Source organism: Protopterus annectens, chromosome 6.part0 (assembly GCF_019279795.1).
Source record: "Protopterus annectens isolate FY-2018-M chromosome 6.part0, PAN1.0, whole genome shotgun sequence".
NCBI classification, from domain to species: domain Eukaryota; kingdom Metazoa; phylum Chordata; order Ceratodontiformes; family Protopteridae; genus Protopterus; species Protopterus annectens.
The window spans coordinates 296,889,255-296,901,283 of NC_056737.1; positions in this window are offsets into that span (position 1 = coordinate 296,889,255).

Genomic DNA, 12,029 nt, shown 5'->3' on the forward strand with positions numbered 1-12,029 from the left:
AAAAAAAAATTAATATTACAATGGAAAGGCACTTATTTTGCACAAGTGATCAAATGCCTGGTGAAACTTTTGCAACATATATAACTGACTTGAGAAACAAGGCTAAAATGTCCAGATTTGGTGATTTGAGAGATGAGTCGATAAAAGACAGCTTGTGTGTGGTATTAATAATGACACAGTGAGAAAGATTTTGCTTCGAGACAGTGATTTAACATTAAATAAGGCCATTGAGATTTGTCAGATATATGAGCTTACAGAAAGGCACACAAGTATGCTTACAAATGAGAATAGCAGTGGAAGGCACAGTGACAAAGCTCATGTTGATAGTATGCAGTTAAAAGAAACAGACCCAAGCATATGGCAGTTACTGCAGGTCCTTTAACAGTCTAAACTCTGAGTCTTTCCAACAAATTACAGAGCATGCTCAATGAAGCATAAGGGTGAGTCAGCAAAGTCAAAACATGTGCCCCCACTCAGCCTCATAGTCAACTGTTGTAAGTGTGGTGGTAATCACAAACCCAAAAGAGAAAAGTGCTTAGCTTTTGGTCAGCTGTGTCATTCTTGCAATAAGTGGAATCATTTCACAAGGTTTTGCAAATCAAATAAGGCACATTCTTTTATTAAAAGAGGCATTCCAACAGGCAAGTTGATCAATTGGAAGGCTGTGACTTCACTTTTTATGTTGTTGGTGTGTCTGTGCTTGGTGATACAATGAATGCAGTAGATTTTTGGGAAAAGAATGAGATCTTTTGTACTGTTTGGATTAATGGAAATTCTATAGAATTCAAAGTAGATACTGGTTCAAAGTGCACTGTTATGTCAACAGAAATATTTTCTAGAGTAAAAGCTACAGAACAACTTGATTTAACAGTGTGCAAAGCTTGTTGCATATGCTGGTGAAGGGATTCAAACCGAAGGCTCAGTAGTGCTTTCATGTTACTCTGCTGGGAACAGCTATGACTTGCAATTTTTCATAGTCAAAAGGCACATGCGGTCATTATTAAGCATCAGAGACAGTTTGAAAATGGGGCTGCTTTCACTCAATAAATAAGTTTACCATGTAAGCCAGAATGACAACAGCTCATATTTTGCCCAAACTATTTTTTCTGGGTATGCTGATATTTTTGCAGACAAACTTGGCAAAGTACCAGTAGTGTACTCCATGGAGTTAGACCCAGAGGTCAACCCAGTTATCAGACCAGCATGGAAAGTTCCAGTAGATATGCAAAACAGAGTCAAAGCTGATCTAGCAAAATGGTGTGGCTAGGAGTAATTTGTCCAGTAGAAGAACCTACTGAATTGATATCCTCCATTGTAGTAGCTAATAAGAAAAGCTCAGATGATATCAGAATATGTATTGATCCAAGAGATTTGAACAAAGCATTAAAAAGGCCTCATTATCCTATGCGCACTAAGGAGGTTGCTGCCCTCATGCCAAATGCCACTGTTTTTTCTGTCTTAGATGCAAAGAGTTCATTTTGGCAAATTATGCTTGACCAAAAATCTTTATTATTAACCACAGTTGGTACACCATTTGGAAGACATGAATTTCTGAGAATGCCAATTGGAATAAATTCTGCCAGTGAAGTCTTTCAGCATGCAATGAAGCAAATTTATCGAGCTATCCCTGTGCTATTATAGTAGATGGTATTCTAGTAGGAGGCGATGGTGAATTTGAACATGACAGAAGCCTCTTAAACGTTTTGGGAAGAGCATGTGAAGTGAATCTTAAGTTGAATCCTCAGAACTGCAGATTCAGGCTATGAGAAGTTACTTATGTTGGTCACTTGTTTATCAGTTCAGGCTTATGACCAGATCCTTCCAAGCAAACAGCAATTCTCAGGATGCCAGCTCCAGACAATGTTTAAGCTCTGCAACATTTTCTTGGCATGGTCCTCTATCTAGGCAAGTTCATTCCAGATTTAAGCCAACTTTCAGCACTGCTCAGAGAGCTGACACACAAAGATGTAATTTGGTCATGGTCAGAACAGCACCAAAGAGTCTTTGATGCTCTGAAACAGAAAATTGCCAGCCCACCAACTCTCAGCTATGATGTTCATAAACCAGTTACTCTTCCAGAGTTCGCAAGGGCTTGCATAGGTGCAGTCATTCTTCAAGAGGGTAGACCAGTAGTCTGTGCATCGAGAACTCTTACCCAGACTGAGAAGCAGTATGCCCAGATTGAGAAAGAGCTTTTGGAAATTGTGTTTGCATGTTCAAAGTTCCATGATTATATTTATGGTCGACCTATCCAGCTTGAAATTGATCACCAACCTCTAGTTACTATTTTGAGAAAGCCTATGCATACAGCTCCTCCAGATTGCAACACATGATGCCCAAATTGCAGAAGTACAATTTCCAATCTTGTTTACACAAAAGGCAAACTTCTTTATCTTGCTGATACCTTATCCCGATTGCTCTGAAAAAACACAGAACAGCATAATGATGAGCAACTTGATTTTGAAGTCATGGAAGTGAGAAATATTTCTTCCACGTGTCTTGATGAACCACACCACAACCACAGCAATATAAACTAAATAAATTTGAGCAGGATGCGAAAAACCCAAAAAGAACACCAACTTTATTGTGCTAATCGCTTTCTTCTCTATTACAGAGACTTCATCAGAACAATAAGTAAAAAGCAACCCAGCCATCAATATACCCACCCCTAATCAACCAATTAACAAAAGTAATCAACATTAAAAGCAACATTACTAAAGTTTTAAAATCAATCCCATATTATGGCTTAAAATATTGATAAACATTATTAAAAACTTCATAAACTATGTTAGCAAATAATGAGTTTCCCTATACATTGAAATTAAACTGCGTGTTAAATAAATAATGAATAACAACATTGTATAAACATTTTCTAACCAGAAATATGGTCAAGTTTTAAAACACTGACTATACTGATGGTTTCATTTATACCAGGATATTTAGACCCAATTCTCCAGGAGCTAAACCTCTTTATCAGTCAAGGATGGTCTTCAAAGCAATCTTGTTTACCAGTAGAAGTGCAATCTTATTTTCCATACAGAGATGAGATTTTGTCAGACAATGGCATCAACAGGAAAGGTCCTAATGTGATTGTTACAAAGTCCTTGCAACAAGAGTATATTAAGATTTTGCATCGTGGCCACCCAGGAACTGATTCTACCAAAAGAAGGGCGAGAGGGCCTAGTATTTTGGCCTTCTATGTCAAGAGATATTGAGAAAGTACTTTCATCTTGTTCAGTATATGTCACTCGTCCTTCTATAACATAGATGACAAGCAGGCGAGATATTTTGTTTAGATACTTTAATACATAAAAACACATCAGGATGGATAGCAGCATCATAAAATATAAACAAACTAGTTAACAGACAGACCTTATATACATACATGCTTACATCTCAACAGCTAACTACAAAATGGCAGTCATGCTTGCACGTGCTCAGTATTTATACACTTGTGCAAGCCTTGGATAGCTTCTTAAAGGTACATACATACACATTGATCTACAGCCTCCCTCTTAAAAAGACTGCTCTTTGTAAAAACAACATTAGAGTAAGACAAGCATTATTATAGATCTTGGAAACAAAACACAGTGTTCATATCCAAGTTGACTTGTATCTGTTACATGGTTTAGAGATATGACCATATCTCGTAACATAACAATCTGGACTAAATTTAGCAATAGGGACAGTTTTCAGTGAACAACTCATATCAGGAACTTTTGGATTCATCACAGGAATGGGAATATTCTCTGGAACTTCCTTTGGAATTGGAACACTGGACAACTCACTCTGAGATAAACAGTCTCTCTCACAGGCTATATGCTGTGGTATAGGCTTGGACACTGGTATTAAATGCTTCCAGTTCCACCTAAAGTCTGCTCCTTGTGATTCCACAATGTATGATCTCAGCTCTGAGCAAATACTCTTCATGACACCAATCCAATCATAACCTCTAGATGTTTGCATCCTTACCACTTCTCCTTCTTGTAATGGATTGAGCGGTTTTCTGATCTTATCGTAGTAGGACTTCTGGGTTATAAGCCTCTTCAACAGATTTGTTTTCACTGATTTACAAAATCTTTTGAAATGATTCCACTTATTGCATTTGTGGAATTGCTGACCAAAAGCTAAACATTTTTCCCTTTTAGATTCATGATTTCCACCACAGTTACGACAGTTGGCAATGAAACCAGGTTGGGGCCCATGCTTTGAGTTTGCTGACTCACTCTTATGCTTCACTGTGCAAACCCTGGAATTTGATGGAAAATCCTGGGGTTTACCAGTGAGTGCTGCAGGGGCTACAGTTGCTGCCATGTACTTGGGTCTGTTTCTTTTAACCACATGCTGCATACTATCAACATGAGCTTTATCACTATGAATTCTAAAACTATTCTCATTTATAAGCATATTTCTGTGCTTTCTGTGAGTTCATATATCTGACAAATCTCAATGACCTTATTCAAAGTTAAATCACTGTCATGAAGCAAAATCTTTCTCACAGCATCATCTTATATACCACACACAAGTTTGTCCTATTCATTTTATGCAATTCAGACTTTATTTCAAAAATTTTCCATAGTAATTTGAATATTTTTATCAATATTGTACATAGTTTATGCGAATATCATTTAGAACATTCTGTATGCCTCGCTTCACATTTTGCAAATAAGAAATAGGGCTGAGCAAGTTTTAATATATGAAATTTGTTTCTGACCTGTTTTGTGAAGTATGTCTACAGTAGGAATGATTCACTCCTATATATTCCACCAGTTCTAAGCAAGGGCCTTAAATTGTTTTAGCCATGCCGCCTTTAACACCATTTCCTTTAGACATACCACTTCTGGCACCATGTCACTCATCCTTCTTTAACATAGATGACAAGCAGGCGGGATATTTTCTTTAGATGCTTTAATACATAAAAACACATCAGGATGGATAGCAGCATCATAAAATATAAACAAACTAGTTAACAGACAGACCTTATATACATACATGCTTACACCTCAACAGCTAACTACCAGTCTCACATGCTCAGTATTTATACACTTGTGCAAGCCCTTGGATAGCTTCAAAGGTACATACACATACACATGGAGCTACAGTATGTAACAGTACAAAGCTGCATCAACAGAAAGAACCAATTCAGTTAAGCCAGATTCCTGAACTACCTTGGTTGACAGTAGCTACAGATATCTTTGAGTGGAATGGTCAATATTACTTGGTGTTAGTAGACTCTTATTCAAATTGTTTTGAGATTGACCTACTTCCCAACCTAACTTTCAATACTGTCATTATTAAGTTGAAGCGACATTTTTCTGTCCATGGTCGTCCACACAGAGTTATTTCTGACAATGGTGCACAGTTTATAAGTCAGCAGTTCAAGAGATTTGCAGAAGAGTGGGACTTTGTTCATATTACGCGAGTTGTCCTGAATACCCACAGTGAAAAGGCTTGGCTAAACATGCAGTTCAAAGTGCAAAACAGCTGTTACAGAAATCCAGATGTGACAATACCAATATTTTTCTCAACTTGCTAAATCTCAGAAACATTCCACATGATAAACATCTTGGTTCACCTGCCCAGAGACTTATGATGGTGAAACAAACCAGAACTACACTACCAATCAGCAGTAATTTGTTGGTTCCAAGTGCCAAAAACAACAAAGTGGTAAAAGCTCAACTGTTGTAAAAGCATTTGTCCCAGAAGTCTTACTATGATAAAACCAGCAAACTACTCAGTTCATTAAAAATGGGGGAGATAGTGAAGATGCAGATGTCAAAAGGTTTTCATTGCATTCGATTTGTGAAAGGTTTGTGTCAAGAGCCGAAATTGTACATTGTGGAATCACAAGGAGTGGAAATCAAGTGAAATTGGAAGCATTTGTTACCAGTGTCTGAACCAGTGTTACAGCATCTTGCCTGTGACAGAGACTCTAGTTCTCAGAGTGACTTGTCCACTGTTCCTGTTTCAGAGAACATTCCATCAGCAATCCCCATTCCTAAGAAAATCCCTGAGATTCCTCAAGCAGAACATTCCCCAGTGACTGTCCCTGTTGCTAAACCCAGTCCTATTATGTTATGCGATCAGGTCGCATCTCAAAACCTACTTCCAGATACACGACAACCTGGACATGACTGTTGTTTTTCTTTATTAGAGTATGTATAATTGCACGCCTATTGAAATATGATTGTTTATATGAGACAGCTCGGTAAAGAGTAAGGATGTAGACCAGAGTGTGTGATATACCTTTAAGAAGCTTTCCAGTGAGTCAATACATGCATATAAGTACTGAGCACATGCAAGCAAGAGTGACATTTTGAGTGAGCAGCCAGAGTGACAGCACTTAAGTATGTAATTAGTCAGTTAGTTAGATAGTTCATCTAAGTTTAATATTCCTGCCATTCATCCTGATGTATTTGTATACAATAACCTACTTAAATGAACACCCAAGCCTCAACATCTTCTTAATGCACATAAGAAGAGTGACATCTGGGGCTGACACTGGCCTGATGACCACTAACTGCACCTTCATGATTAAGCAGAATAGTAAGGCAGTTGGTACTCTGTCTGTGGACAGCTTGAAAGCATTTGATACTGCTTATTACCCTGCATTATTCAACAAGCTTCCATTATGACTTGGTTTGCTAGTTCTTTTTTTCAGAGAACCTGAGCAGCATAGTAGCTCAGTCAGTGTTAAGGTCTTTGCCTTCTAGCTCCAGGGTATGGATCATAATCACTATCTCTGATTATTTTCTGTGCAGAGAGTGCAGGCTCTGCTTGTGTCTGCTTAGGTTTTCTCTTGGGACTACCTCTGAAAAGCTTGTTCTATATACCATATGACTACTAGACTTGCTGATGACGCCACAGAAAAAAATTCACTGTAAATTAGCATCATAACGTTCTTTTGATTATTTGAAAATGCCATACTAGGCAACATTAACAAATGACTTCCCACAGAAATCTTGGTCATTGCTCTTACTAAAGCCATTGATTTGGTAAATCAACAGCTTCTACTTTAGATGCTCTCAGTATTTGGGTTTGGTCAGTGTCCCCTTAGTCTGGCTCTCAAACCAATGTTGTCAATGAAATTTTATTGTAAGAGAAGACCATGCAACCATGTCTGAGAATACAAGCCAGCCTTTCAGAGTATGCCAGTGTTCACTGCCTTTTTTACCTGCTTTAATTCCTCAGATATCAATCCATTTCTTAAGCATGTCATTCAATTATCACCAGAGCAGCCAATTTGATACTACCTACAATTACATCTTTCAATGGTTATAACTTGGCTTTCTGTCAAAGAACTCATTAGCCATTTGCAAATAACCAAACTGATTATGTCTGAAATATAATTCTCATCAAAACATGTACCCCGTGCTTGGTGCATTTAAGTCATGACAAGAAATATTACAGAAAATACCTTTTCTTTCATGTAACTAGGAGTCAGGCCAGATCCAACATTATATCTGGAGATGCATACTAGCCAAATGTTGTTGTGTCTTTCAGCTTTTCCCAGTTAGGGGTCGCCACAGCGGAACTCTGGTCTGCTAATTATTGGCAGTAGATTTTTACATGCCGTGTTGCCGGCCCTGACGCACAACCTTCAATGAAGGCACGCCCATTCACGCATGTCTCCACACAGAAGACACTGTAGCTGAGAATCGAACAGGACAATGTCTTACTGTGAGGCGACAACGCTACCGCAGCACCACCACCGCAATATGCATACTAGCCAAATAAAAACTAAATTCATTAGAAAGCTTGTTGTTTGTCTTTTCGGCTTTTTCCGGTTAGGGGTCACCACAGCGGAACTCCGATCCGCTAATGATTGGCAGTAGATTTTTTATTTATGGTGCCGAGTTGCCAGCCCGATGCCCAACCTTCAGTGAAGGCATGCCCATTCACGCATGTGACTCTGCACATAAGGCACTCCAGCTGAGAATCGAACAGGAGAACCCTTTGCTGTGAAGCAACAATGCTACCGCTGTACCACCATGGCTGTAGAGGTAAATTCATTAGAAAGCTGCAGGCATATCTTTGCCACAGGTTTAACAGATATTGGACAAGGCACAGTATAGCTGCACCATTAAAACAGCCCTTGCTTTGGTATCATTACAGTGTGAAACCAAAGAACTTGGAGTTTTACATACAATAGTGTAGCTTTCTAAATTAGAAAGCTACACTATTGTATGTAAAACTCCAAGTTCTTTGGCTCACACTGTCATGATACCAAAGCAAGGACTGTACTAATGGTGCAGCTATACTGTGTCTTGTCCCATATCTGTTAAACCTGTGGCAAAGATATGCCTGCAGCTAACTGCTGACAAAATTATAGCAGTCACACTTATAGTACCCAGAATGGAACATTTCTGCCACATGCCACAGACAGCAGAGTGGACTCAAGCATGTAGCAAAGATGTTTGGCCTGTACATTGGCTGCACTCTGAAGCACTATCCCACCCATTAGCCCTGCATCTCAAGACAATGTCTTTGGTCTTTATAATATCCTACCCACTAAGTGATTATGCCAGCAAACCTCCAAATAAACTTCATGCAACCAACCATACCTTCTCTAATATCACTTTTTCTTCCTGTAATAAACTACTTCTAAATAACAAAAGTTGAGCAAATTAAAAAAATCACAGAAATACTTGCACTGTACCTAAGAGTAGAAGCCCAGTGATTTTCTTCTTTTATTACTTTTTCATTCAGTCAATGTCAAAGATGCATCTCTAATTACATATCAAAGAAAATAAAGAAGAAGAAGAAACACAAATAAGAAACAGTTACATTTTGGATAAGTATTTATGAAGACTGTTGAATGGGATATGACAAAGATGCTGAATGGATAGAAAAATTAAAAGAAACAGTAATGAGCACTAATGCATATGATATGAAATGGGATGAGGTATTTAATGCCAGAGAAATTGAGACAAAATTAAGAAAAGCCCCTAAATGGAAAACCCCAGGCCCAAATGTAGTACCTAACTTATGGCTAAAAGCATTAACATCTTTACACAAATATTTAGCTCTGAGTAATAACTACTTATGTACATATCCTGAGCAGACACTAAACTGGTTAACAACAGGAAAATGATATTTCTCCTTAAGAATGAATCCAGAAGCCATCCTAAAAACTACTGGCCAATAATTTACCTTCCGACAATATACAGGCTATATACTGGAACTGCTGCAGAGTTTATAGTCATTTAGAGAAAATAATCAATGCTGACAGTGGAACAAGTGAGTAACAAAAAAATTCATATGGAACAAATGAACATTTGTTGCTAAATAAAGCCATAACAGAGAATTATAAAATGAGAAAGAATATAAGTAAGATATGGATAGATTACAAAAAAAAAGGCAATTGACAGCATTCCACATTCATGAATAAAGGAATGCTTACAGATGTGTAAGACACACCCTACATTGATCAATTACTTTACATGAATGATGAAACAGTGGCAAACCACTTTACAAATGAGCCATGACAAAGGGTAAATTATTTTCCCATTGATAACAATTTAAAGGGGAATATTCCAGGGTGATTCTCTGTCACCACTACTGTTTTGTCTTGCCCTTAACCCATTAAGCTATTTACTAAACAGATTAGGCAATGGTTACAATCTGGCTCCCAGAAATCAACCTTGTTTAAAGACATCTCATCTACTTTTTGTGAATGACTTTAATTGTTTAGATCATCAGAAAAGGAGATGAAAGCACAACTACCATTGCTTAAAAATGTCTCGGATGATATAAGAATGCCATTTGGTCTTGTTAAATATTCAAAAGCAAGATTTAACACAGGAAAGCTGCATTACTAAGAAAATATCAATCTGAGAAAGGAATATGATATACAAGAACTTGAGCAGTAGGGGTGTATAAATATTTGGGAATAGCTGAAGGATTGGCAATAAAACATGAATAAATAAGAATAAAACTCAGCAAAGAATATTTCAGAAGACTAAAACCAATATAGAAAACTGACGACATACAGGAATAAAGTTCAAGCTATAAACCAGTTTGCTCCTACTGTTCTAATTTACAGTTTTGGGGTGATTGACTAGCCCCAAAAAATATTGGATCAGTTGGACAGGAAAACAAGAAAAATGCTTCATGCTTATCAAATGATAGATAAAAATCAGTGCATACCAAGATTATACATTCCTTGCTCTGAAGGAGGTACGGACCTCGTCAAAATGTATTACATATGTAGATCTACAGTTGTAGGACTGCATGCATATCTGCTGACCTCACCAGATCCAAACAGAGTGAAAATTTTAAAACATGAGGAAAAGAAGCGTAAGATGACATCCTTTATTAGTTTAGTAAAAGTTTTTTATTGTAAAGTGAGAATGGAAATCAAACAAGACAAAAATCAGACTGCAAATGAATGCAACAAAAAAAAAAAAAAAAAAAAAACAAAAGCAAGAATATGAGAAAAATGGATCAGATGAGAAGGAAATAAAACTGGAAAATCCATAAATATAGAGGCAAGTACAGAGATAATCTGGAACAACCTCATGTTGACCAAGAAATAATGCAGGCATGGTTAAGGAGAGGTGAATTGAAATCAAAAGACAAAAGGCTGGTAATGGTGCCTCAGGGTAGTGGACTATGTACACGCTGGTTTACAAAGTCCATTGAACATGTGGGAGAAACGGGCAAATGCAGGTTCTGTAAAAAAGAACTGGAAACAATCATAGTTCTTGCTGCTGGTGTAATACACTCATGGCAAAGGATATGTATACTGAAAGATGCAACAATGTGGCAAGACTGTTTCAATGGGGATTGTGCAAACACTGCAATACAGAAGTTGCTGAGAAGCACTGGAAATATGAACTGCAAAGGATTATAGACAATGATGAAGTTTATATCACATAGGATTACCCATTAGCAACAGTTAAAAAACAGATATGAGAAAACCAGATAAAGTAATCGATGAAAAAATGACAAAAGTAGCATTGATCATTGAAGCTGCTACTCCCAGTGATTTTAGTGTCTTAAATACAGAGAAACTCAAAGTCATAAAATACCAGAATTTGCAGGCAGAAATGAGTAATGTGGAAGAAAGATACCCAGTCATTTCCAGTAGTAGCAGGAGCAGCATATCTAATTAACATCATTTACAGTCGTACTTAGATGTGCTACCAATACATGTAACTCTGTACAGAAGGAATCAATTCTGGGCATATTGCAGATGCTGGGAAGAGCACTTTTGGTTAACATTAAAGACTGAAATAATACTAATTTCATGAACTTTAATCATACCCTGACTTCGGAATGGAGTCCATTCCCATTACCGTATTAAGAACCCAAAAGACTTTGAGAAATTAAAGGAAAAAATGTCAGTAAGAATCTTGATATGCTATTTTGTAGTTACTATTCTTTTACATATTCTCTACCTATCTATTCTGACTTAGTAATATCTGCATTCTTACTTTACTACTGTCATTACCTCACCAACTAATGAATCTGTCACTGCCACAGAAAAGGGCCATTACAAGTTATCAAAGAAGGGCCATTACAAGTTATCAAAGAATATACAAAACTCTCAAGAATATATATACTCTATTGAACATGATTTCAACAAATTAGGATCTAGTGCATATATGGCTATAACTATTTGCAGCTGAACTTGTACTTATATCCAAATTACAAATGTCTCTGAAATATTAGCCAATGTATTGATGAATTCTAAAACATATATCTTCTTTAGGATATGAGCTTGAAAAACTGTTACACAAATACCTGCAACAACTAACTGCATATTATGCTTGATCGTGGATTTTTAATTCTTAACTGTATGCTAAGTGTTAAGTTGGAACTCTATGACAACACTAACCCTGGTTAGCTTTCCTGGTTATATTAACCCTTTTTGTGTTACAATTCAAATTCGAATTAGAGAGGAGTTGTGGTATTCTATGAGGAAGTCGGGAGTGGCAGAGAAGTATGTAAGAGTGGTACAGGATATGTACAAGGGTAGTGTGACATCGGTGAGGACTGCGGTGGGAGTTACAGATACGTTTAAG